Source organism: Coenobita brevimanus, chromosome 26 (assembly GCF_032717465.1).
Source record: "Coenobita brevimanus isolate Jiangsu-jjx chromosome 26, ASM3271746v2, whole genome shotgun sequence".
In the NCBI taxonomy this organism is placed as follows: domain Eukaryota; kingdom Metazoa; phylum Arthropoda; class Malacostraca; order Decapoda; family Coenobitidae; genus Coenobita; species Coenobita brevimanus.
Genome location: NC_136979.1, coordinates 14,057,003 through 14,079,037, shown reverse-complemented (window position 1 = coordinate 14,079,037; position 22,035 = coordinate 14,057,003). Strand labels below are relative to the sequence as shown.

The following is a 22,035-nucleotide window of genomic DNA, read 5'->3' as shown; positions in this document are numbered from 1 at the left end:
TTTTCTTGATGAGGACGATGGGGGAGGACCACGGGCTGGTGGAGGGTGATACAACACCAGCACCAGTCATTTACTGGACCTGCTGGTCTTCCTCAGCCTGTTGTTTTTTTTTTTTTTCACCAAGATGGTTGGCAAATGGGTGGTCCTGTGGTATGTATTTCGTGCGTCAGGTAGGTGGTGTGGCCAATGTCGGTAGGGCCTGATGCAAAGAGGTCTTGGAAGTTCAGGAGAAGGCAGCGGAAGCTATCCGCCTCGTGGGGGGAGAGATGTTCAGGTATGGGTGGTAGGGCGGCGGGGGGAAGTGGGGGATGTGGCGTAAGGCTCGGCCTCCTCCATCTCTCCTACTACTAATCCCCTAGGTAGCGTGAGGGGGGGTGTTGGAGATGTTGGCTATTCTGACTGCAGCGATGTGGGGGGGGAGGAAGATGGAGGACAGCAGACAGGCCGAGAGGGTCCCCGGGTGGTAGATCAGGGGAGAACAGGATGGAGGTGCCAGTTGGCCTGTTTAGATGTAACCAAGCCTCGTGGTGGAGAGGGATCATTAGGGCAGATGCAATAGTTGCTGGGATGGTGGGGTGTGGGGCGTGGGCTGGGGGAAGAGCTGAGGGGGGAACAGAGGGGGAAGGGGGACTGGAGGAGGAGGGGGCCTGCACATGCACATGGGCTGGGGGGAATGGGAGGGGGGGGTCTGGGGGCTTCCGGAATTAGATCTGCCACTAGTGGCAGTCGATGTTCGCACATTACTTCTGCAGGAGGTCCAATCCCAGATATCCATCATAAGCACAGCAGGTTGAGTCGAACACAATAAACTTCTGCTGAGTGGAGACTTGTTGGTGGGTGTCGGTGTGTAGGGCCCGTGTTTCCCCACAGATGGGTAGGGGGCCATCCCCTGCGTCCACAAGATAGCTGATGTAGTGAAAAGCAGGCCAAAAGCCGACTTATTGTGGGAGTAAAAATGACTGTAGAGGCAGGTTCTGGCCGCTCCCATGTCAAACAGTAACCTCGCTTTTACCCCATTCAGTCTCATCTTGTCATAGACTGGGGGGCGGCATTTCTGAGAGGTGGCCCCCACCACCATGGAAAGGTGCGGGGACGGGCCTAAAAATCCAGTTGCTGCGGGATCTCGTCTTCTTCTACCTCTGTTTCCCCGGGGTCAGTGTCCCAGGTGGGTGCAGTGGCATCCTTGGGGCCCTTGTTATCAAGGAAGGACACTTTTCGTTGTCCCTGTTTGGCTGGTCTATGCCTGGCAGCCTTTAATTGTTCTCTGATGTCGTGGAGTGGACATCTGTGGCTGCAAGTGGTAAATTCCCATGGGTTATTGGAAATTAAATTATGGTTCTCCTTAGGGTTGGGGCACTTGTTGGTGGGGTGCACCTTGGGTGGGCTGGGTGTTGGCGTGGGGTTGAGGGCCACCAAGGTTTGTTGTGTGGTGCTGGTCTTTGTGTGGGGAATTTACTGACGACATTGGTCTGTTGTGGGGTGGAGCGGGAGGTTAGGAGCCATCGTATGAGCTGGATATCTTGATCTAGGTCTCCCATAGGTTGTGTATTGTAAAATGTTCCTTGACCATACTGGGGAGAATTCTTAGCAGTGTATTGAATGTGTGTTGTTCCTGAGTTAATACATCCATCTCTGGGTATGCGGCAGTGACGAGTCGCTTGGCCTGGATGAGTGTGTCATCCAGGTTTCCATCATAGGTTAAACTGTCGAGTTGTGAGAGTGCCACAACTCTTCCTAGTGATGGTGTGATGGCCTGGAACACTATTTTGGTAAAGTTCACCCATGTTATTCCGGGACGACTTTGAGTGTGATGCTGGCCGCTGCTTTGCCCAAGAGGGGTAGGGTGACTGCCATTTTTTGTCTGTTGTCGTCAAACCCTATGTCTAGCAGCGTTTTGATTATAGATAGGTATGTGCGTATGTCATATTGTTCCTGGTCGATTTCAGGTAACTGTACGTGAGGTTTTGTTGCCATTTTTGCTGTTGTCCCTGTTTAATCCTCCTTGTATTCTGCCTGGGTCAAGAACCACTACTGGCCACCAGTGTTATGCTAGGTGTTTTACAGGCAACTTCTTGTCCTAGAAATACCAGCAATAGAGCCAGGGTCCTCTTTCGAGACTGGAGCTAGAACAGACAACGAGAAGAGCAGGAAATAAAAACTCTGGGCAACAACCTTACATATGTATTATCTAAATTACAACCTTCATACAATATGTATGGGAGTTGTAAACAATACACTGTTTACTTTCAACTATGCTGGACAGACTAGAGGGTCCCAGCTGGTTTGTGGATATCATGCAGGATGCTAGCCAGTCAGAAGGATGCTGGACTGACACTGCACAATGAAGGGTATTAGATTTCACACAGTTTGTTACTTGGGCTCTGATATCTATCTGAATATAAGTGTCTCACCACAGTGGTAAAAGCACTAGTACAACACAGTACGCACATAGACAATATGCATACTACATAGTCACTAGGGCACTAGTTCGACATTGTACATATTTATCATGAGCACTATAGTCACTATAGGTCTGGGCAGTCACTATTACACTGGTCAGGCCGGGGGACTCCGGCTAGGCTGCAGGGGCTGGGTGGTCTCCAGGTGTTTACCAGGTATTGGAGGGATCCCATCTGGTGTCCCTTCTCGCAAGGGCCACGGGATGACCTTCAAAGTGACAGTGTCTGCTGGGAGCTGTGGTCGGGCGTGATGAAAGGCCCTCTACTCGTGGGGCCTGGCGGGGTAGTCTGGTTCTTGGGGCTCGGGCCAAACACCGCGAGCAGCCATGTTTGTCTGCGCCTACCCTGGGGAGAAGGTTGCCATCGTCTGGGGCTGAAGAGGTCACACCCCGGGGTTGTGGGGAAGGCGCCAGGAGTCCAGTGTCTGCGGTCTCCCTTCTGTCAGGCCGCCGTCAGGGTAAGACTGCGGCGTCGCCTCTGGCAGGAGTCCGTCAGTATCAATACCTAACGTATCCTTCATTATAATTATGTGGAATGAATCAGTGATTTCCTACTGATTTCCTTCTCAGGCGTACTTACCGAAGACTGATAGCAGCTGTTGTTTCCACATACTTTACACCTGCATTTCTGACCATGGTATATTTGTTTATGCTTAACTGGTTATCTCACATTCATTTTATGTACATTGTTTGTCCTCTGGGAAGAAATGAAAACGTAAGCCAGTGCCAGCCCGTAAGTTTTTCACACAAACAACACAGCGGTGTCCAGCTTTTGATGCCATGTTTATTAGTACCACTACGAACTTTTGCATCCCGTCTATCAGCTTCTGTAAACAGACGACACATCGGCGACCACAGTGCCATCTGTGGACCAAGCCAGCTCTTTACATTGGTCTCGTGTTCCCCCATAAGAGTTAAGACTCCACTTGTAGAGTACCATCCACCCATTTTCCAGCCAATAATACACCCACACCATCTTGGGTATATCACGAAAGCGCGGATTAAAAATCGAGATCATGATCGAAAAGCGCCACAATACATACCATCAAAAGAGTGGCGCGGTTGGTGAGCGTGTGGAAGGTTCCAGGACCAAGGTTTTCACGGTGCCAGTCAGAAGATTAATAGTGCCTGTTAGCTTAGATAATGCTTCACTGTTTGTATAATACGACCCTAGACTTTTGGTCTGGTACTCTACTTTGTCTATGTTTCTGTTTTATGGAACTGTAGTCTAACCTAGAGTTAGGACGCCTTACATGCGAGTATAGTCGGAGTGACGACCCTACCAACGAGTATGGGTTATAGTGGGTTGGATTACCAAGAGGTGACGGGAGTTTTTCGATTGTGTAATGCCACCGGATGAAGTATAGTAAGCTGATCAAAACAGCTACCCTTTGATGCTCTGTGCAATGGTGGCCTAGCCTTGGGTCCCTAGACCTTGAAGGGATTGACTATTTACCATCACAGGAGAGAGCAACTATGGATGATGAAAGGCTAGAAAGGAAAAATCAAGTTAACTGTCTTAAGGATGTAGTTTAGAGTGAAAATCTTGTTACATCAGCTGACCACAAGGGAAGATGTAGGAAGCCTTCAGTACTCGGTGGCAACATTATTTATTGCGCGGGAGATTTGGACTGAGCACAAATAACTTGTTACTTTAATGATCCTCAGGCTACCGACAAACATTAATCTGGCTGCTTGTTATGCTAAGCGACTTATAACTACATCTGTCAATAGGAGAAACTAGAGTTATATAAAATGAGTAAAGAAGGCGAGGATAGGATAAACCAAAAACCTGAAGCGACTAACTGATCATTATAGGAAGAATATGGATAGTACAATAGGTTCAAAAGGGAGAAAACAGGAGTTAAAGGAGTCAGAAAGTATAAAAGTGAGACCCTGGAAGAGAACTGATGAGCATATTTGTAAGATGACCAGACAAGAAAGACATAAATATGAGAAAGAGTGTCACATACAAAGTAATATGGGAAAAGAAAAAAAAAATACTGATTCTAATTTCTCCCGTACCTGGTATTATGGATAGTTTTTCTTTTCTTAACCCCACCGTAAGATAATTCTAACATTTGAACAGTTCCTAACATGAGGTTACTGGCTATGTATAACAGTCAACCTCGATAGACTCAGTTACATGAAGAAAGAGTTTTGTGACATCGATATGAGTTATACATCTTTACCTGTATTACTATCTCAAACTGCTTCGAGGTGTATAGTTCGTTGGTATTGCTGTATTGCTAGCACGGAGGAGAAAAGATTGAGAGAGAAAGAGAGAGAGAGAGAGAGGTAGTAGTGCAGTGCAATGTTGTGAATACACTACTGTGGGAAAGGGAGACCGAAAACGAGATGGAGAGATCTCTGTCTATCTGTCTATCTATTGCCAGACGCCTCAATCCCGTTTGGGGTGGCCACAGACAAATCGCCTCCAAGTCGCCCTGTCCCCCGCCATTTCACTGCCCTGCTCCCAACTCACACACCCCTCTCTCATATACTTCTCCACCCCATCCCTCCATCTCATCCTCGGCCTCCCCCTCCGTCTTCCCCCCTCCACCTCACTCACATACACTCTCTTCGTCAGTCTTTCACCCTCCATCCTCTCCACATGGCCAAACCACCTCAGTGTGTTCCTCATAACGCTTCCTATCACATCCACATCAACACCACAACGCTCCTTTATATCCTTATTTGTCAGCCTGTCTCTCGTCTCTCCATGTGACTCCACAGGCTCCTCTTAAATAACTCATTCCCACTGCTCTCACTCTTGACTTGTGTCCTTCCAACAACGTCCAAGCTTCACTTCCGTACGTTAGAGTTGGTATCACAATACTGTCATGTAGTAACTTTTTCACTTCCATGCTCACTTCTATGTTTCTTATCACTGCTTTCAAAGAACCAGCAACCTTTCTTCCCTGCTGTACCCTTTCAAGCACTTCACCCTCCAAACCTCCATCCTTACTCATCACACTACCCAAGTACTTAAACGTACTCACATTTTCCAATTCCTCACCATCCAACCTCGCTGTACATTCACTGACTTCACCTCTCTCAAAGACCATCACTTTACTCTTCCCTACATTCACCTTTAGATTCCGTTTCTTACACACTCTCTCAAACTCATCCACCAAGCCTTGCAGCTCCCCTTCGTCTTCACTCAACAACACAGTATCATCTGCTAACAACAGTACAGGGAGTTTCCAAACACTATCCTCTCTCACCAGGGCCACTCCAACATCCACTACCCTACCTTGTACCTCTTTTATTACCCCATCCATGTACAGATTGAACAACCACGGAGACATGACACATCCCTGTTTCAACCCAACTTTCAAAGAGAAAAATTCACTTAGTTCACCATCCACACGCACTGCAGCCTTCGCACCATCGTACATACTCTTCACAGCATTCAACAACTTCCCATCTACTCCATATATTCTTAACACTTTCCACAATCCTTGTCTATCCACCCTGTCATATGCTTTCTCCAAATCCATGAAAGCCGCATACAACTTCTTTCCCTTCTCTAGAAACTTCCACTAAAGATCTAAGAATGAATATCTGATCTACACAACCTCTTCCCTTCCTAAAGCCTCCCTGTTCTTCTCCAACTAATTTCTCTGTTCTTTCTCTAACTCTGTCAATAAGTATCCTACCATACACTTTTCCAATTATACTAAGAAGACAGATGCCCCTATGATTACCACACACTTCTTTTTCCCCTTTTCCTTTGTACAAGGGAATAATTATTATACCTGACTTCCAATCCTCCGGGATTGTACCTTCCTCCCAGGCCAATCTGCACATCTTCCACATCCATTCTACTACTATCTCTCCCCCATGCTTCAGCATTTCACCACACACTGCATCAATTCCTGGGGCTTTCCCCGATTTAACTTTCTTCATTGCTTCCACAACTTCTATCCTGCTGATTTCTTCCTGTCTTCTCACCTCCCTCCTTCTCCCAGCCTTTCCCCAGCCACTTATACTAGCATTACTTTCCTTCTCTACGTTCAACAATTCCTTAAAGTGTTCCCTCCATCTGCTCACTTTTTCTCCCTTCTCCACTAGTACTCTACCATTTTTATCTTTCACTTCCCTGCTAACTTCATTTCCACCCTGTCTTACTCTTTTCACTTCTCTCCAGAACATTTTCTTACAGTCCCTCCACTTTACACTCAAATTCCTTCCAAATTCCTCATCCACCCTCTTCTTACTCTCTCTTACTAATCTTTTCACCTTTCTCTTTCTTTCTACATATAACTCTCTCTTCCGCCTCTCAACTTCTTCCACGCCCCTATTTCTCATCCATTCATTGTATGCTTTCTTCTTTTGTGCCATAGCCTGTTTCACCTCTTCAGTCCACCACGCTGTTCCTTGCACCCCCCCTCCGTCTTCTCTTCCTTCCACACACCACATCACATGCTGCACATATTTCTTCTGTAAATATGCTACACACACCTTCCACGTCTCCCATCTGCTCCAATTCATATTTGCCCAATCGTTCCTCCACTTCTCTCATACTCTGCCTTTTTCTCATCCTCTTGTAACCTTTCCACTCTCCTTGCAACTACTCCTTCCTCTCGTCTTTCCCTTCTTCTATTCCTCCATCTTACTTGCATTCTAATTCTGGCCACCACCAAGTAGTGGTCAGAAAGTCCACTCCCCCACCCTGTATAAATTCTTGCATCCATTACACATCTTCGCATCCTTTCATCCACACACACATAATCAATCATTGCCTTCCTTTCATTCAGTTCACCACCCACCCTTCTCATCACTCGCCATGTATACCTGTGGATCGTTTTATGCCTGAAGAGGGTATTGGCTATCACCAACCCCCTCCCAGCACAAATGTCCACTAACGCACTCCCATTCTCATCTATCTCAGCAGGCACACCCCACTCACCAACTATTCCATCCACCTTCACATTCCCAACTTTACCATTCATATCACCAATCAAAAACACTCTCTCATTCCTTCCAAACTTTTCCATGCACACTCTACATTTGTCCAGAACTCTTCTCTCACTCTTTTAGCACAATCTTGCATTGGCGCATACACACACACAATCGCCCACATTTGTATTCTAACTTTCAACTTTACCCACACAATCCTTGACCCAACTGATCCATACTGTCTTATGCTCCTCTTCCATCTTTTACTCACAACTATACATACTCCTTCCTTTGCCCTCTCATTCTCACCTACTCCTGCACATATACCCCATCCATACTCCCATTCTCTCACACTTTCTCCTCTCCATTATATTTCAGTTATTCCACATACATCCACTTTCGCACCCTCAAGCAGAGATAAAGTGCGAAATCATTTCATGGAGGACTCTGTGTCGTGGAAAACGATGGTGCTACTAAGTTTAGATAAAAACCCTGGAGGTCCTTTTGTAAAGTCGACGTCACCCGTCGTAGGCTGTATCGTCAACAAGTAGACAGCCAGACAGACAGACAAACAGACAGACAGACAGACGGACAGATAGACAGATGGATAGATAGACAGGCTAATCTGGTTTAAAGTACTGTACTTACCAACTACCATATTATCACTGGATATCAATTTCTAGGCTTTATATCATTATTTGGAAATTAGTTATATTTTATAATTTTCAGTATTGAGGCATAAAGTCATTCCTTAATGGCATGATGATGGAAAGCTCATGTAATGGCTCGATGTGATATTCTGGCAGGCCCAGGAGTGATGTTATTCTTATGTCTGTTGATAACGAGCACATTGTTTGTCTTACTAACCATGGCGTCATTAAATGTTATCTTCCAGGTGTGGGAGGAAGCCGTATGTATCTCTCTATAGCCAGACGCCACAATCCCGTATGAGGTGGCTGTTCCGTACTATTTTAAACTTATGAATGCAGTTACAAAGAAAGCGTGAAGAGTTATAGCCATTTTCTTGAGATTCCCTACTAAAGTGTAATTCCTGCCGATATACTTAGTTTATTAAATGTATTTGTTTGTGCGGAGGATTGGATGACAGGCGTCTGGCGTCCCTTTATTAACCTGATAGTCGGCTTGATTGCCTGACAGGTAGTTATAGAGCTACGTGTGTAAAGTTTGTAAATCATGAGGAGTCAGGATTCCGGGGGCTGGAATGAAGAGTGAATGTGTGTGAACTATTTTCATGGGAAAGCTGCTGGATAGTGCTCGTACTATCATACTTATTTAATAGTTCTCGCACTATCATACTTATTTTTATTTTCATTTCTTTGCTTTCTGGACTGTGGGAAGGAAAAAAGAGATGCTGTGATGATTTACTAAGTTTACTAATTTCCTTTTGGTATTTAGCTTAGCAAGATTTTATTTGGTTTGACACACGACTCTTGTCGCCAACAGTGCCCATCGTTGGTTGGTTTGCATTGACCTGACAAAGATCTATACTCCCTTTCAGCTCAGTTGATAGTCAATTGTAGGTGGAGGATCGACTTGCCTGGTGAGACTCATTACTACTGTACCGCACAGCAATGGTTCGTCGAATTTCTTGCAAATTCTACTTAATATTCAAGGTGTGGGAGTGGCCCCGTTCCGTCTGGTGGAAACAAGCTGACTATTCTGTAGGAAAATCACACAGCTATTCAATGCAAAATTATTTATTGCAAGTAAACCACAGTCCTCACACAAACGGTATGATGATAGTCGTATTTCGCCCAAGTTCATGAAGGGAGCTTCGAACACAACCCCTTGAATTAGGTGAGTTCATTAATAGATTACTCTTCCTGCTGTCTGACGACTTTACCCAGCTTAAGAGAGGCCTCTCGAACTGAAGGTTTTTTAAAGGCTATTACCTAACCCCTTTAAACCTAAAAGTTTATCCTGGGCTGAATCAGGTGAAGACGGCAAAATATTATGAAAAAGACGTCCCAGGGTTCAGTGGATTAAGGAAGGACTAGTTTTTCTTCTATTTCTGGCATCAGAGAATCTTTGACAGTTTGGGTACGTTAGTAATGGAGTTGAATGATAGTACTAATGCCATTATGGATGGTATGGTGATGTGTGGTAGTGTGGAAATATCCTGATATTCATGGTAGTCTCTAGGATATGTTGGTATCATTGTGGTATTGGTGCCATTAGGGAAGGTATGGCCAGGCAAAGCTCTGTAAGGCATCCTGAAGCCGTAATCCAAGGCATAGGAGGCATCGTAGTAGGCTACATGCTCCTTAACGATTTATATTCTATATTGAAGCATAACATAATATGCATATTTTTTATTGCTTTAATACTGTCATAAGTTACACCAACGACACACACAAAGATATTGAGGTGTACTGTGCAGCAAAATCGCTAAGGAAGAGGTGCTACGAAAACTCTCCAAATAGTCTTGGAATACGACGCCAAGACTTTGGATATTAATAGTAGAACAGGTGGCATTATGGAAGGGATGGTGAGGGTAGGGGTGTGTGGGGTATCTAGAATATTTGGTATGATCTCATGTACACCCAGGACGCCATTCACATTCCATCCTAGATACAACCACAGTATTTCCTTCAGCTTAGGAGAGCCTTTTTGGTCTTCAGCGCTCACCTATAATTTTTATTTCTTCAGCATGAGAGCTATTTCCTGAGCTGGATAAAATCTTCTGGGAATGTCAAAAACAAATCCAAGAGGCATTATCCTAGCTAATGGGTTAACAGTTGTAATAATGGTATAATAATGGTAGAACTGGCACCATTATGCAGGGTAATGTTAGGGTAGGGTTGGTGTGTGGGCTGTGGGTATCTGATGCCAGACCTCAGCGACGAACAGCAGCAGGGGAGCAGGTAGTGGAGTCGGCGAGGTAACCAGCCATCCAGTCCAGGTAGTCTGTTGACAGAAGTGTACATGGTCAAGGACTGGAGTTCTATATATAAAACGCACTTCATTTTTTGTTCGCTGCGTGAACGGCTCAGGCTCCAAATGTGAAAATGTAGATATTTTGGCTGCTTTGTATAATCACTAATCAACCATGCAGTCACTAGACAAAAAAGCGGATAAGCGCAAAAAAAAAAAAAAGAAAAAACAAAGTAGGAAATGCCACAGGGTAGACACTGATAACGGTGACTGGGATGTCCCCAGGAACGCAGGACAATATGACTGTGTTATGTATGACCTATCCTGCAGAACAGTGGTTCCCATTCTGTGTTCCACAGAACCCTAGGGTTCCAGGAAAGCTACCAAGGGTTCCATGGGTCAGATCATGTGTCTGCTACGCCTCTGGCTTAGTAAGTTTTTAATTCTGACAAGTACGTACAATGTTCAGGAGGGATGGACCGGAAATTACGGGACGTTATAATACTGAAGGTGAAGTTATTTGTGTACTGTTGGATGTCATATTTTTATACTAAAATATGCCATATAATTGTAAGGGAAACAACTAACTAAAAAAACAAACAAGAAGCCTCGGACAAGGACTGACCAAACGATGACGACCCAGGACCGGACAAAGGACTTGGTAATGAGTACATAGAATGTAAGAGGAGCGAATGATGAGGTGAAAGAGAGAGAGATTTTCCAGGTGCTTGAGGGTGCGAAAGTGGATGTATGTGGAATAAGTGAAACAAAATGGAGAGGAGAAAGTGTGAGAGAATGGGAGTATGGATGGGGTATATGTGCAGGAGTAGGTGAGAATGAGAGGGCAAAGGAAGGAGTATGTATAGTTGTGAGTAAAAGATGGAAGAGGAGCATAAGACAGTATGGATCAGTTGGGTCAAGGATTGTGTGGGTAAAGTTGAAAGTTGGAATACAAATGTGGGCGATTGTGTGTGTGTATGCGCCAACGCAAGATCGTGCTAGAAGAGTGAGAGAAGAGTTCTGGACAAATGTGGAAGTGTGCATGGAAAAGTTTGGAAGGAATGAGAGAGTGTTTTTGATTGGTGATATGAATGGTAAAGTTGGGAATGTGAAGGTGGATGGAATAGTTGGTGAGTGGGGTGTGCCTGCTGAGATAGATGAGAATGGGAGTGCGTTAGTGGACATTTGTGCTGGGAGGGGGTTGGTGATAGCCAATACCCGCTTCAGGCATAAAATGATCCACAGGTATACATGGCGAGTGATGAGAAGGGTGGGTGGTGAACTGAATGAAAGGAAGGCAATGATTGATTATGTGTGTGTAGATGAAAGGATGCGAAGATGTGTAAAGGATGCAAGAGTGTATAGAGGTTGGGGGAGTGGACTTTCTGACCACTACTTGGTGGTGGCCAGAATTAGAATGCAAGTAAGATGGAGGAATAGAAGAAGGGAAAGACGAGAGGAAGGAGTAGTTGCAAGGAGAGTGGAAAGGTTACAAGAGGATGAGAAAAAGGCAGAGTATAAGAGAGAAGTGGAGGAACGATTGGGCAAATATGAATTGGAGCAGATGGGAGACGTGGAAGGTGTGTGTAAGATATTTACAAAAGAAATATGTGCAGCATGTGATGTGGTGTGTGGAAGGAAGAGAAGACGGAGGGGGGTGCAAGGAACAGCATGGTGGACTGAAGAGGTGAAACAGGCTGTGGCACAAAAGAAGAAAGCATACAATGAATGGATGAGAAATAGGGGCGTGGAAGAAGTTGAGAGGCGGAAGAGAGAGTTATATGTGGAAAGAAAGAGAGAGGTGAAAAGATTAGTGAGAGAGAGTAAGAAGAGAGTGGATGAGGAATTTGGAAGGAATTTGAGTGTAAAGTGGAGGGACTGTAAGAAAAAGTTCTGGAGAGAAGTGAAAAGAGTAAGACAGGGTGGAAGTGAAGTTAGCAGGGGAGTGAAAGATAAAAATGGTAGATTACTAGTGGAGAAGGGAGAAAAAGTGAGCAGATGGAAAGAACACTTTAAGGAATTGTTGAACGTAGAGAATGGAAGTAATGCGAGTATAAGTGGCTGGGGAATGGCTGGGAGAAGGAGGGAGTTGAGAAGACAGGAAGAAATCAGCAGGATAGAAGTTGTGGAAGCAATGAAGAAAGTTAAATCGGGAAAAGCCCCAGGAATTGATGCAGTGTGTGGTGAAATGCTGAAGCATGGGGGAGAGATAGTAGTAGAATGGATGTGGAAGATGTGCAGATTGGCCTGGGAGGAAGGTACAGTCCCGGAGGATTGGAAATCAGGTATAATTATTCCCTTGTACAAAGGAAAAGGGGAAAAAGAAGTGTGTGGTAATCATAGGGGCATTTGTCTTCTTAGTATAATAGGAAAAGTGTATGGTAGGATACTTATAGACAGAGTTAGAGAAAGAACAGAGAAATTAGTTGGAGAAGAACAGGGAGGCTTTAGGAAGGGAAGAGGTTGTGTAGATCAGATATTCATTCTTAGATCTTTAGTGGAAAAGTTTCTAGAGAAGGGAAAGAAGTTGTATGCGGCTTTCATGGATTTGGAGAAAGCATATGACAGGGTGGATAGACAAGGATTGTGGAAAGTGTTAAGAATATATGGAGTAGATGGGAAGTTGTTGAATGCTGTGAAGAGTATGTACGATGGTGCGAAGGCTGCAGTGCGTGTGGATGGTGAACTAAGTGAATTTTTCTCTTTGAAAGTTGGTTTGAAACAGGGATGTGTCATGTCTCCATGGTTGTTTAATCTGTACATGGATGGGGTAATAAAAGAGATACAAGGTAGGGTAGTGGATGTTGGAGTGGCCCTGGTGAGAGAGGATAGTGTTTGGAAACTCCCTGTACTGTTGTTAGCAGATGATACTGTGTTGTTGAGTGAAGACGAAGGGGAGCTGCAAGGCTTGGTGGATGAGTTTGAGAGAGTGTGTAAGAAACGGAATCTGAAGGTGAATGTAGGGAAGAGTAAAGTAATGGTCTTTGAGAGAGGTGAAGTTAGTGAATGTACAGCGAGGTTGGATGGTGAGGAATTGGAAAATGTGAGTACGTTTAAGTACTTGGGTAGTGTGATGAGTAAGGATGGAGGTTTGGAGGGTGAAATGGTTGAAAGGGTACAGCAGGGAAGAAAGGTTGCTGGTTCTTTGAAAGCAGTGATAAGAAACAGGGAAGTTAGCATGGAAGTGAAAAAGTTACTACATGACAGTATTGTGATACCAACTCTAACGTACGGAAGTGAAGCTTGGACATTGTTGGAAGGACACAAGTCAAGAGTGAGAGCAGTGGAAATGAGTTATTTAAGAGGAGCCTGTGGAGTCACGTGGAGAGACAGGGTGACGAATGAGGATATAAAGGAGCGTTGTGGTGTGGATGTGGATGTGATAGGAAGCGTTATGAGGAACACACTGAGGTGGTTTGGCCATGTGGAAAGGATGGAGGGTGAAAGACTGACGAAGAGAGTGTATGTGAGTGAGGTGGAGGGGGGAAGAGGGAGGGGGAGGCCGAGGATGAGATGGAGGGATGGGGTGGAGAGGTATATGAGAGAGAGGGGTGGGAGTTGGGAGCAGGGCAGTGAAATGGCGGGGGACAGGGCGACTTGGAGGCGATTTGTCTGTGGCCACCCCAAACGGGATTGAGGCGTCTGGCAATAGATAGATAGATAGAATTGTAAGGGATACGAAATAAAGCTTTTGTTTGAATTAAATTCCATTAAGTTTTCATCAGTAGTGGGTTTATAAGGTAAGTTAGCCAACGAAGGGGTCGGTAATGTGGCCACAGGTCTGGCCTTGATAGCAGGTAGAATCTGCCTTCCCTAATCGTGTTTAATCAGTACTTGTATTGCGTTGAGATGGACAGAGGCTTAAAAAACGGCAAGTTAAAACCAAAGTCGCCAAATGGCGGTGAGGACGCTGGCACGTGTAGTTACAATGATGAACATGAAGGCATTGGTGCTGAAGTGGTGGATCAACCACACACGTCTGCACCAGTGACACAGACGTTAGGATCTTGTAAATCTGTGAGTGGAAAGGCCAAGAAACGTAAGATAAATGACTGCTTTATAGACTTTGTCTTTATGTCTGTTGGTGACGAAACCACTCCTGATTCGCAGTGTAGTGAATGTCATCAGGTACCAGCAAACACCCCTGATTCGCAGTGTGAGGAATGTCATCAGGTACCAGCAAACACTCCTGATTCGCAGTGTGGGGAATGTCATCAGGTACCAGCAAACACCCCTGATTCACAGTGTGGGGAATGTCATCAGGTACCAGCAAACAGCAGCCTGCGACCTACAAAGGTGAAGCAGCACTCGGAAACAATGCCCCATGAAGTAGTTGAGAAAAACAGTGATTATTTTAAATAGAAAACCGGACCAGTTGAAGAAACAAATATATAAAAAATTCAAGGCAAAATTATCTTTTATCTCCTATAGAGTATCTTTTGGATGAAGTGCTTCCCAAATATTCATAAATACGTTAATGAAAACAGCTTGCAGTTGGATGAAGGTTCAAGAAACTGCATAGTGAGCGTTTAAAGCAGTTAAAGAATATTTTGAGGGAATATTTTTCCAAAAAGTTAAACCATCTATTACGGCTGCTTAATCCATTAAGCCAATGGATTCAGGTTCTATAACAGATCAAACTCTGACAATAAAAGAACAAGAGCAGATAACTGACATTTCAACTGATCTCAGACTCAAAACAACATATAACAAGGGCTCTCTGTTTTCCTTTTGGGTAAAGCTCTTTCACGAGTATCCTGACATTACAGAAAGAGCTTTGAAACACCTAATGCCCTGCAGCTCTTTTGCAACAACGTTTCATTGTACAGCCAGCTTCTCACGCTACATAGCCACCAACTGCAATACAGAAATAAGTTGGATGCAGCACCTGATATGCGCCTGTAGCTAACGAGCATCATTCCAGACTTGATAGCCTCTGTCATCAAAAACAAGCCCACTCACCACACTAAAAACGGTAGACTCATGATGCTCTGTAATTACTTTTTGGTTGGGATCACTTTAGGATAAACTGTGTTGAAAATTAATGGGTTATTTGCAATACTATATATATATATATATATATATATATATATATATATATATATATATATATATATATATATTACATATACAGTGTGATAAGGGTTCCGACAAACAACAATGAACGAGAGGGTTCCAGTAGTTGTGTAGTTGTCAAAGTTTGGGAATTGCTGCTGTAGATGAAGGCTTAGTTTAACACAAGTCTTTTTCAGTGCAAGGAAAGGAAAGCGTTGAAGACGATAAACTTACAAAAGTGTTGTTCATCCCAGGCAAAATGCAAATCCGTTCATTACGAGACGCCTTAAGATATTGCTTTTGAAAGACTGAAGTCATAGGCAGAGGTAGCTAGATACTGAAGAATACATAGGCATTTGGGGTATACATAGGTCTTTATATAGGTAAATACTTACTGTTAACTCTGGTGTACACCCCCGGGTAGCGGCCATCGGCACACCCATACCCCCACGACACCACACCGATCTGCACCATGTGGGAGTCACCACCAGGGGTCACCAGGGGGCCACCAGAGTCACCCTGGGGAAGAAAAAAGCTTTACACACACACACACACACACACACACACACACACACACACACACACACACACACACACACACACACACACACCAGTCACTGTGGGGGAGGAAAGAGAGTGGGGGACTACAGGGCGTTTGTTCTACCATGAAACAGACTTGCAGACTTGAGGGCTGATTTGACTTGCAACCATGGAGACTCATTATGTCTTGGAAAGGAAAGGATCATCGAATGTTTTGGAACCACGACTCAGTTTTTAAGCTGTGTTTGTGGTCCAGCTGCGTCAGGTAAATTAGGGCCCACCATTGACTTTAAAATTGGCATTCTTGATCTTTTTAATGGACATGTTGTGTGTGCAAAAGTTTACACATGTAAGTGTGACCTAATTAATGATAAACGGCAACCAATATGTGATGCGCAGGGGGGTTGTCATGTTGATCTAGGGAACCGACAGACAGTGGCGCCAAACTAGGCTTGATAAAAGGAATTCACTCTCAGCCTTTCTCTTCAAGCACTTTTTGCTCGTATTCAAAGACTGAATTGTAACCATTTGAAATTTTTTCCAGTCGTAAATAGAGATAAGGATGCTTCAGATCCGAAGGTGGGTCAAGATCCATAAGTTGTGATTAATGAGAGAGAGAGAGAGGTATCGCACTCATTATGTACAAAATAATATCACGCTGGACGAGGAATACAAGTCAGCCGTGTATTATAGTGGAGATGGTTTGAAACATTACGAATGTCATCAGGCCCATCCTGTTTGACGGTTCTGATTCATTTATTTATTTGTTTATTACCGTTTACAGAACCTTCAAAATCAAGACGCTCATCATTTACTATGGATCAATTGTGTCAGTAACAAGACTACTTTGCTTCAGTTACTTTGCACAGTTACAGTTGTTGTTGTTTGTGCTGTTGTCGTTATTGTCTCTGGCTTTTCTGAAGCAAGAGCCCGGTGGACTGCTGGCTTAAGTTCCCTTCTGCAGCCCATCATCCTACTTTCGGGAAATGGGGAAGTAGTTGAGGGATGTTTGTTTAACTTGGCAGCTGAGCCGCCTGGTTATATCGGTGCCGCGACACGAAGGCGTATCATTCCAACACCACGTAGCAACAAAGGTCACAATCTCTGATGCACAGTGGCAAATGCAATAGTTGTCTTTGGTGTTATCCGTTAATATCACAACATCCCTCTACACTACAAGGACACATTTACTATACTCAGCTAATTTTAACCTGACAAAGAATCATAACCTGTTTCAGTTTAGTTCATGGCCAAGTGTAGTAAGACTGGAGGATACATCTGACATGTAACCAATGACACATTCCTACCTCATAATGAAGTCTTATTGAATTTCATACAACCACAACTTACTGTTCAAACTGTCTGTGTCTGGCAGTTCCGTGACATGCAAACAAACCGGCAATCACAAGAATCCCACATTGTTTTACACAGTTAAACTCCAGCCCAAGAACTCGGACATTACAAAAATTAGTACAACTATTTCACAAGATTGAACAGTAAGAGGAGTATATCTTTGTATTTATTATTGAGTATATTAACGACGAGCGAATACTGAGAGAGAGAGAGAGAGAGAGAGAGAGAGAGAGAGAGAGATAGAGATAGAGATAGAGAGAGAGAGAGAGAGAGAGAGAGAGAGAGAGAGAGAGCGCATCCCACCTGACACGAGTCCTTTCCACCCTGTTCTAGTCCGGCACAGATCATGTTGTTAGTAATCTCGCCGGGTCCGTACTTTTGGCTGCACCTGGCGTTGGTCATGGTTGGCACCGTCACCTCATTCAGCGACGGGGGTTGGTTCCCTCCTGAACAGGCAAAAGTTACTTTAAGTGAGGAAGTTTACCCAAGTTTATATGGGATTACAGCGGGTTAGATTAGGCTAGGTTAGGTTAAGTTAGGGTAAGTTAGACTAGGTTAGGTCCAAGATTAGAGCAGGCTAGGGTAGATGCACTTGACATTACGAGTATTGCAGGTTAGGTTAGGTTATGTATTAGGTAAGCTGTGTCTAAGATAGGAGAAGGCAACGGTGGATTCAATTGACATTATAGCAGGTTAGGTTAGCTTAGGTATGTCTAAGGTAGAAGCAGTCTAGGGTTGATTCATTTGACATTATAGCCGGTGAGGTTAGACTAGGCTGCTGACTCCCTGCTGACTTATTAAAAGTCAGGTCATGCTGACACTCGGTGCCCTGACCTGACTTGAGCGTGCCCCAGCCTGTGACGGTGGCCTGCACGTTGGCGAAGAGCTGTGATGGCGCCGGGAGACAGACGGGCGCCACCTTGTTGTCACTCTGGAACACCAGAGGCTCGGCCAAGCGGAGCAGGGCAATGTCGTTGTCCATTGTATTCTTGTTGTATTCAGGGTGAACAACAACCTGCAACAACAACTTATCTGCACCATCTATAATAATACCACATTCTGTTGTTATACATGCTACACTAGGACTAGAGGTTCAGCAAAGCAGATTATGGTAATGTTCTTCCTCGTGTTGTCGTTGGACCTCAGTTAAACCACAGTCTGTAACAACAACACTTCCTGCTCGTATAACTTAGACACCAACATGTTTACAGCACCACCAACACCTCCAGCTGTTATGCAAGGAACACAAGCACATGGGACACAATATAACCATATCTAAGCGTCATGCGATGCCACTACAGGTTAAATATCAGTGTCAGAATACGGAGTGTTTTCAGCGTTCTGTAGTGTTAGGTGCATGGAAAGCATTAATGACGTTGAATGTGTTGCATCTCTACGAATGTTCTAACAGACCCAACCCTATACAACCATATGCAATAAAAACATTGCTATGCGTTGTGCTGAGTCGTCTTAAAGATGACTGTGTATGTTGTACGGTTGGACAAGATGTCTATGACCTAAAACTGTTATGCCTGGATGATCTTGGTATTTCCAGGGAAAATGTTTACTTTGCCGTGACTGAAGTACCACCCTGGGACCACTGACTTGCCACCAGTAACACTATCCACGTAGCTACATAGTTAACGTTGCCTTCATCAGAGCACGCTTTGCCAAGGTGTGTTGTACGCCTTGTCCTGTATTGTGATCGGCGTAGCAGACTTTGTACCGCCTCAGCCTCAGTCATATATTATACAGTATTATTACTGTTTTATTATATGTCAATTTAATATCAACATAATTTGCACCAACACATACAAGAGGATACTGAGATCTGCAGAATAACTCTCACAGGAAGAGGTATCACAAAATCTTACAAACCACTACCAATACAACCCGGCGTCCCGCGTGGATTCATCAGCTCAGCACATAACACCACAGACGGCGTTACGGCACAACAGAAGCTAAACATACATGTGTAGCTGCCACAAAAAATGTTGCCAGCCACCATTATTATCATGAGGAGTTGACCTGGGAGTGGCAGGAGGGAAATACCGAGAACAAGGTAGAGTAACAAGTGGTGTACTATGTGTGACATCTGGGGATCCGTATCACCTATCCCTTAGCGATTTAGATTGAATAACTCACTTACACTTTCTCCTACATGCATTTTATATCGTTCTAATATCCACATCACTACTACTACTGCTACTACTACTATTATTACAACACCTACTACTACTACTACTACTACTACTACTACTACTACTACTACTACTACTACTTCTACTACTACTTCTACTACTACTACTACTAAAACTACTACTACTACTACTACTACTATTACTACTACTACTACTACTGCCACCACCACCACCACCACCACAACAACAACAACAACAACAACAACAACTGCTACTACTACTACTACTACTACCACCACCACCACCACCACTACTATTACTACTATTAATAATAATAATAAACAAAAGATCACTGACGTGCAGGATACAGGATGAACAGCTTAGAAATGCGTGTTACGAAGCATGCACAGCCATTTCGAATAAGATCGAACGTGCGACAGTCTGTAAGATAAACTGGTATCATAGATGTCGCTCATCCGTGGGTGGGACTGGTGTGTCGTGGGAGGAAAGGTCCTTAACGAGTAGTGACTATGGCAAGTTCAGAGTGTGTATGGGTGTGACACCATTGCATCGTACTAGTAAGGAAGGCTGGTGGTGTAACAGTACTTTATATAAGGAAGGGTGGTGGTGTAACAGTACGTTATATAAGGAAGGCTGGTGGTGTAACAGTACTGTATATAAGGAAGGGTGGTGGTGTAACAGTACTGTATGGAAGGGTGGTGGTGTAACAGTACTGTATATAAGGAAGGGTGGTGGTGTAACAGTACTGTATATAAGGAAGGCTGGTGGTGTAACAGTACTGTATATAAGGAAGGGTGGTGGTGTAACAGTACTGTATATAAGGAAGGATGGTGGTGTAACAGTACTGTATATAAGGAAGGCTGGTGGTGTAACAGTACTGTATATAAGGATGGGTGGTGGTGTAACAGGACTCTATATAAGGAAGGATGGTGGTGTAACAGTACTGTATATAAGGAAGGATGGTGGTGTAACAGTACTGTATATAAGGAAGGCTGGTGGTGTAACAGTACTGTATATAAGGAAGGATGGTGGTGTAACAATACTGTATATAAGGAAGGCTGGTGGTGTAACAGTACTGTATATAAGGAAGGCTGGTGGTGTAACAGGACTCTATATAAGGAAGGATGGTGATGTAACAGTACTGTATATAAGGAAGGCTGGTGGTGTAACAGTACTGTATATAAGGATGGGTGGTGGTGTAACAGGACTGTATATAAGGATGGGTGGTGGTGTAACAGTACTGTATATAAGGAAGGCTGGTGGTGTAACAGGACTGTCTTTAAAGAAGTATAGTTTTTTTTTTTTTTTTTTTATGTGCTCGACTCTGGGCATAAGCTTTCACAGCCTGCTCCCAAGGCCCAGTAGTCCTTCTACACATCATACACCTTTACATGTCACCACTTCGGCGCTAACACCCACCGTCCATATTGAATAATTGCTAGGGCTGTCCCATACAGGACTGGTGAATTGGTATTAGCGGGGGTATTTTTACATGTCGGCGGGTCTTCTGGTAGATCGGTTTAGTCTGCTTTACATTAAATTCAAATCCTTAAACTGTTCCCTGCCCCAGCGGGGATTTGAACCTGGGTCCGGTAGGATCGCAGGCCACCTCTCTACCGATTGAACCACCGCCGTGGTGTAACAGTACTGTACTGTATATAAGGAAATGTGATGGTGTGTCGTGGGCGGAGAGGTCGTTACTGAGTAGGGACAGGTAGGCAGACTTTACCTGAGCGATGGCACGACGTTTGGTGGCGGTGGTCTCAGTACTGGTCGTCCACTTGTGTTCACCAACCACCACCACATCATCGTTCACTGACCATCTGATAACACGCAAAGAACACACACCACAAGGCGTTAGTACTCACCTCAGTAACACACACACACACACACACACACACACACACACACACACACACACACACACACACACACACACACACACACACACACACACACACACACACACACACACACACACACACACACACACACACACACACACACACACACATATTTAAGATTCTGAGCACAGACACAAAATTCCGTTCCTTGAGAATTAACGTACACACCGGTATGAACAAATGAAGCCAACACAAAGCTTAACTGACCTAATTTCCTTCTAATGCTCATTTTCATGTTCTAGCTCCTTAACAAGAATTATAGCAGGAACTCCTCTTAGCTTTGCTCAACTGGGAAGTGTTGGGTCTGTATAAGTCCTGCTTTCCTGCCTCCCCTGCCTAATCTACAGTAACCAATCTGCTGTGCGTGCCTGCCTCGCTTACCAAACCTAATCTAACCTAGCCTCTGCTGCCTTACCTGTCAACACAGTGAGATGCGGTCAGGATCCAGTGATCAGCGATGGTACAGCCTCATCCTTCTCCCAGTGTTCCTCGCCTAACCCTTCTGCTTATCCTTCTTTCTCATCCTTCTGCCTACCCTCCTTGACTCACCCTTCTGCCTACCTTATCTTTCTCACCCACTTGTCAACACACTGAGCTTCACTGAGGATCCAGCAGCGAGGACACCGCCGCCACAGAAAGGTATCATGTCAAGCCCGCAGCTTCACCCACCTAACTTAACTCTTGCCTACCCCATCTTCATGACATAACCTAACGTACGTCTGTCGCTGCCTCCCTGCCTCACCCAGCTGACCTAACTCAACGG

At 44.5% G+C, this 22,035-nt stretch overlaps 1 pseudogene; it reads right to left on the bottom strand.

Moving 5' to 3' along the window:
• Nucleotides 1-10,220: 10,220 nt before the first annotated feature.
• LOC145393973 (transmembrane protease serine 9-like) overlaps nucleotides 10,221-22,035 on the bottom strand; it is a 45,577-nt pseudogene continuing 33,762 nt past the window's right edge.